This window comes from Buceros rhinoceros, unplaced genomic scaffold (genome assembly GCF_000710305.1).
Source record: "Buceros rhinoceros silvestris isolate BGI_N320 unplaced genomic scaffold, ASM71030v1 scaffold16773, whole genome shotgun sequence".
NCBI classification, from domain to species: domain Eukaryota; kingdom Metazoa; phylum Chordata; class Aves; order Bucerotiformes; family Bucerotidae; genus Buceros; species Buceros rhinoceros.
The window spans coordinates 1-6,854 of record NW_010401977.1 but is presented as its reverse complement, the minus strand read 5'-3'; positions in this window follow the sequence as shown (position 1 = coordinate 6,854).

Genomic DNA, 6,854 nt, shown 5'->3' with positions numbered 1-6,854 from the left:
GCATTCTTGCTACTGCAGACAAAAGAAAGCCTTTATACGCTGGACTCTGGTCCCGGTCAAGTTCCTGCAGTGCCTGCTCTCAAGCAACAGCTGCCAGATGTGTTCAGACTTCACTCGGACAGAATATCTGCTGGCTCATGATTGATGGGTGTTTGTGCCAGATAACTAGTGTCACCAGAAGAACATGACAAGTCGCAGGGTGATCACATGCCCAGAGCCAAAGAACAGGCTCTTTTCTCCTGCCAGGATCTTATAACAAGGACCATCATAATGCAAGATCAGGACCAGGTACAGTACCACAACACTCACAACACAGTGAGCAACAGGGTGATCATGTGCCCAGAGCCCAAGAAAAGGATCCTTATTTCCTGAGATCTCACAGCTGACTACCCTATAGAGAAGGACTGTTTCTAGTGGTCCTACTTTACCAAACCACACTTGAAAATACGACATAAATCTTTAATAAATTATACCTTTTATAGGTTAAATCTTCTATAAGTTAGATGCTTTAAAAGAATATTCCCCACTGTTAGGGATCATTAGAAAGGTCAGCAGACCAAAAGGCTGATTATAACTGCAGTGTGTAACCTACAATCTAGCTACAGGCTCATATAATAAGCTACTCAAATCTATTAAATGCTTCTATCAATGCAAGTAATATTATTAATTAAGGTTTGGTCATTCAAAGTAGTTACAAAGTAGTTAGATTTTGGGTGTATCTCAAATTCTGGATGAAAAAAAGAGCAGAAGACACCCAAGGAAGGCGTGCTCTCCTCCTGCACCTGCTCCTCTTCTGCTCTCAGGAAACTCACTGATGCAATTCTTCTGATGCAAGAACAGTGATAAGATCAAGCACGGGGACCTGTCCTTCTGCACAAGGCTCCTGTGGCCGTGTCCTGCATGCTGGCTCTGCAGAGCAGGCAGGAGCTAAGGACCACCCCTGGCTCCTTTACCCACGCTTTTAAGGAAGTTCACTGAAGGTTTTTTTCCTTACGGCCAGTCACATCAGAACCCCTTCGGCAAACTAAAGGTCTGTATTCAAAAGCTGCAAGGCAAACTCAGGTCCGTGTATTAAAGTACAGAGAGAGCATGTCACTCGCTTTGAAAGGATGTGTCCCAGCTGAAAGATGTGGGAATAATTTCCAGTAACCTCATAAAAACAGGTGCTAATGGCTGTGTTTAGTAATTCACATCAGCCTTTTCAGATTAAATATTACATTGCACTGAGTTGTTTGGCCAGAATCTCATTATGGCATTATGTACTGAGAGGTAGAAAAGAGGGAATGTGGCTTTGAATGTTACTTGTTTGGTCTAAATAGGCTGACAATCCGTTTTATAGCAATACTGGTAAGGAGGAAAGGGCAGGAAAATTTGCACTTGAGAATCTGAGTCATGGGCCGCAACAACAGAATATTTTCAAGTATTTACATAGCTTTTAAGCCCGAAGGGTAAGAGGACAATGGGCTTTTTTATTTGTGGAAATAATTTGAAATTGCTGAATGTTTGTAAAAGCAAACACAAAACATATCTCTTGGCTTATTTTTCCTAAGTTCTCATGAAGCTAAATTACGATCAGTACAAATTGAAAAATAAATCTAAAGGAGTCTGTACAGATTTGAAAGTCTATGGGAATCAGAAGAGGTGTGAAACAGCATGAGGAGGCAAAGTAATTTAAACATTCAGCTTCCAGATTTGGCCCCACAATTTTCACTTCACAGAATACCAACTGATCCATTTTAATAGCAGCAGACATTAACAAGAATTCTCTAAACAGCATCATCTTGCACGCCTTCCTGTGTTCTGCACTGTTGCTGGGCTAGCTGCCTTCACCTTTTCCAGAGGCAGGGATCTAAAGCAGACTCCTCTCCTCAAGATGGGTTGCACCAAGTGATAAATTAAATCTTATCCAAATGCCAAACCCCAGGAACACGGATGAATTGTTTGCACTTCACTGCAAAATGAATAGCAATCTAAGGGTAGAAGATGGTAACCTCTTCACACACATGAGGAACAGAAACCTTACCGGATACAAGAGACTTGAGTGAAATGTTAAAGCCTGTCTTCCAAATCGTGGATGGGTACGTGATAACATGTCGCTAGGAACTAGCAGTGGGTACAGCAACTATTGCTGCTTCAAATGTAACCCAGGTTAATAGTTACTGGAAGGTGAGAACAGCCGGTGGCATCTAGGTTGTGTTTGTCCTCAGTGCAGCGCTATTGCCCAGAGACAGGGCAAAAAGGCCAAGAGCTGTTCACAGCTGGAGACTGAGCTACCTTCCACGTTAGAGTGAAACACGTTAGCGGGTGCCAAGGAAGCTGCTTCTACAGCCTCTCCCTGTAGTTTATCTGTTCTATGAAAAAATAACCTTCTTGCTCTGCTGGGGTTGTCAACCCCACACCTAGCAAGAGACACTAACACACCCAAATGGCTACACATCACACCATCCAAATGAAAAAGCAGCTCATCAGAAGATACTGGAGAGGGCACTTGTGCAGAGTAGGATTAATGCTGCTGATTTCTTGTATCAGCTAAGGCACAAAATCCTGAAAGAACTATGCTTCCTCCATGAGAAAGAGCGAGACCTTCGCTGCTCAACAGCGAGCCTCCTCGCTCCCACACACAACAAGAATGGGCGCAGAAAATCAGCAGCAGGTCACATAAATACAAGCAATATGGATGTTTTCACTTCTATTTTCTTTTATTTTTACTTTACACCCCTTTTTGCTCAACAAGACTAGGGGATCAAAGAGCAAGATCTGACGTGAAATCCAACTTTGTGCAGAGGCTCCCACAAGTCATCACATCAGCTTTGGGTCGAAGCCATAGTTCTCCTTGCTCGGACAACCACAGCTCTGCAATGGAATTTCCCACACATCGTCAAAGCACGGATATGAAACAGGGCTGAACAGCCCCATTCTTCAAGGATCTGCAGGTACATAAAGCAAATAATTCCTTCTTTGCTGTCCTGTTTCTCACCCTAAATTCCCCTCACAGACAAAAATATCAGGGATGGCTTCCTTTGGATTTAGCTCTCCTAGCAGTGCACTTTTCTCCCATTTGAACAGAAAATACCAAGTTTTAATAATTTTCCACTGGTTTTGCTTGAAGAGGAAGATGTCCCTGAAAGCTAAGTGTAGGTGCTCAAGAATTCCTGACACAGAAATTTCCTGCTAAATATGTTTATAAACTGCATATGGATTCCTCAAATAACAAAAGCAGGCATTGTTCTACTTTGCACAGATAGAAACTTTAATTCCAAGGAAATAAAATTTCCTGATGTAATTTTAATTCATGTTTATCTTATCAACTACCAGCACTGTCTCATCTTCATGATTCTTGGAACATGATGTGAAAAAGCCAGTGTACTAAAGAACTAGGCCACTTAAAGATAGTTCACATGCCGTGCCCTTAATTTACTGTAATATAAAAAAATTTACCTTAGCTTCTTTTCTGAATGAGGTTCATGATAGGTTCCCAACTCCTCTCATTAGACTTCTGTACATGGCATTACTACATTTGCAATAATACTAAATGACACAGCTTCTGTCATGCATAAGCAATTGCCCCCCACTCTCTCACAGGAACCAATTCCTTCTTGTCCATTAGAAGGCACTATATTTTGGAACAATTGCACTCACAAATTATTTGTAGATTAAGTTATTTGAAAAACATGTAATGGATTTGCTCTTATGAAATTCATAAAACTCAGAAGACATCCAAGATAAGATTTCTTCACCATCAAAACCCCACTGTAGTTTGACCAACACATTAATAAAAGTAAGCTGTTATGAATTACTAATCACATTTATCTTTACAAATGAACTTAACCCCTGAACTAGCTCATTGCAGGGTCCCACAAGCACCGATGGCAGGACTTAGCTTGGACTCTTGGCACACCACAGATCAAATAGTCCTGCGACTTGGATTTCTTGTTACGGAAAGTGTGTGTTACAGCACACTTTAGTTCTGTCACTGTTCCTGCAGTGCTACAAAACCAAGGAGATTTTGACCTCAAAAAGTCAAATCATGGAAGGGAAAGTGTTATGCAAGGAGCTTATAATAGATATCTTGATAAAGCGTATCCTCTTACTACCACACTATGAATGTTCTTATAAGCATGACAAACATTTCTGACAAATTACACAAGAATGGTCATCATGGGGAAGTCTTTACCTCACAGGAATCCACATGCATCTTCTAGTGACACTCTACTTACTACCTCTCTGTCAATCTCTCCTCTTAACTCCCAGCGTTACTCTTACTGACAATAAACAGTAACTATGCAATGGTAACATGAATAACACAAAAACAGAGCTGCACTATCTGGCTGTCGGAAAATTACAAAAGGAAAATAACAGTAAATCTACACAGCAACAGGCTGGGAGATGAAGCAGCAGTTCATATGCAGTAGATCAAGTGCATTGTCAATCTAAGTCTGTTTTTAACTAACAGATCCCTAAGCTGTCTGGATTGGGGGGTCACATCTCAACTCACTGAGCTCTTGTTTCAGGAGTGCTGAATGCACTTTTGAGATCTGTAAAAATTTTAGTATTTTGCAGCATCTGTTTTTTTCAGTTTATCTTATTTAGTATAGATACACCACTTTGATATGTGAGTGCCTGTAAGCAAATTAATGACAGAGAAAGAAATACACTTATATAAGATTATTTATTAAAGAATTACTTGGAAAATTGACATATTATAAAGCCTGGTATTCTAATTATCAGAGCAATAGGAAAATTTGAGTTAATTTTAGAAAAATTAAAATTACTAGTCAGTCCTGCTCACCAACAATAGAGATCATCTCTACTGAAATGAAAGATAAATGCACTGTATGAACATAATAGGGAAATTCAGTAACCAAATGGTAAATCTCTCCTTCACACACAACTGCTATTGCACCCACTCAGTGGGTACATCACATCCTCCATGGGATCCAGTAAAGACAAGTTGAAGGCAGTTCTTTGTTAGGCCTAAAGCCCTGTTCTCCTGCTCACCCCACAAATTAGGTTAGCAAATGGGACACACATCTACAAGAAGGGCCAGAAGGAGGATCCGGGGAATTACAGACCTGTCAGCCTGACCTTGGTGCCAGGGAAGGTGATGGAGCAGATCATCTTGAGTGCCGTCGGCAGAACCAGGTGATCAGGCCCAGTCAGCATGGGGTTATGAAAGGAAGGTCCTGCCTGACTAACCTGTTCTCCTTCTATGACAATGTGACCTGCTTAGTGAATGAGGGAAGGACTGTGCACATTGTCTCCCTGGGCTTTAATAAAGCCTTTGACTGTTTCCCACAGTATTCTTGTGGAGAAGCTGGCTGCTCATGGCCTGGATGAGTGTGTTTCTCACTGGGTAGAAAACTGGCTGGAGGTCCAGCCCCAAAGAGTGGTGGTGAATGGAGTCAAATCCAGGTGGCGTTTGGTGTCCCCCAGGGCTCAGTGCTTGGGGCCTGTTCTGTTTAACATCATTATCAACGATCTGGATGAGGGGATCGAGTGCACCTCAGTCAGTTTGCAGATGACACTACTAATGCCCTGTTAACATCATCTGTCTATTCAGGTGGTGCTGATGTATAAACAGTCACGGAAAACACATTTGCAAATTGCTTTGGAGTAGTTATAAACATAAACATGTGAACATAACAGATACATGACATTGTGTTCTGAGAAACTATTCTTCTACAAAGCATTCAGAAAAAGGCTATATTTATGAAGCAAGAACTAAAGGAAGTACAAACCCCTAGAACTGGCAGTGCTGCTCATTATGCCTGGGACAGACTCTATTTTAACACATACAAAGCTCTCTCCCTCTCTTCCTCCAACAGATGCCTTGAAACCCATCTGTTCCGTGGTGCAGCGCACTTCCCAAGAGCCACCCACCATGCCATTTCAGCATTGTGCCACCCAGCGCTGCTCTGTGCAGCTCCAGCCTGTGCTCCTCAATTGCAAGCTCTTCCAGAGGGAAAACCTCCTATTTAGCTGAGACAGTTCTCCTATTGTCCTCACCCCACACGCTTACATCACTGCAAAAACAACAGCGTGCCTGAAGCGTGAAAGGCTTCACAACTAAGAAAAAAGAAGTGTTTTATCGCTGGAGCCTTGCATTCCAATGCATTGCTTCAGTACATTAATACAGGCAATATTTACCCTTCCCCTCACAGGGCGCAGCCTTGTCTGCGACGGCAAGAAGCCACTTCAGAAAACTGCAGTGACCGCAGCTATGAAAAGCCACAGCATTGTGCAGGATAGCGGTCACCTTGCAGATATCAAACCGTGTTCAGGACCATTAACACTGGATGGCTGAAACTCCACAAAAGGTCTGGAAATCACCAGACTTACGTACTGATCCCGAAAATTACCCAATGTGGACAGACATTTCCCATCAACCAAAGCCATCCGTGTTGGAATAGAGCTCCCCAGGGCACTGCGATTTGCCGGTAAGAAACATGCCCCCGACATCAACGATCATCCCTCAGGGATGTTATACTCCAATGGCATTTTTAATTGCTACTTTTCCTGTTGTGATTTTAATACAGACACAAGGCTTCATAGGGTCTTTGGAAGGCTGCTTCTGCTCTCGGAGGTGCTATGAACCCTCTGAGACCGGAAAAGCTCCCTGATCGCACTCTGACCACCACCAGGAAGTCTCGACAAGTTACTAGAGTTCCTCAGGATAAAGTCAGGAATAAAATCAACGGCCTGCACGGTGAGCCCGAGCACCAGCGCTGCAGCAGCGAGGGCACCTGGACCACCTCTCCACTTTAACGGGCGCCCAGACTCGGGAAGGCCGCTGAGAAAGGACCGGCATCACCGCGCTCGACGCCTCAACACCGCCGAGGGGACTCGGGAGGCAA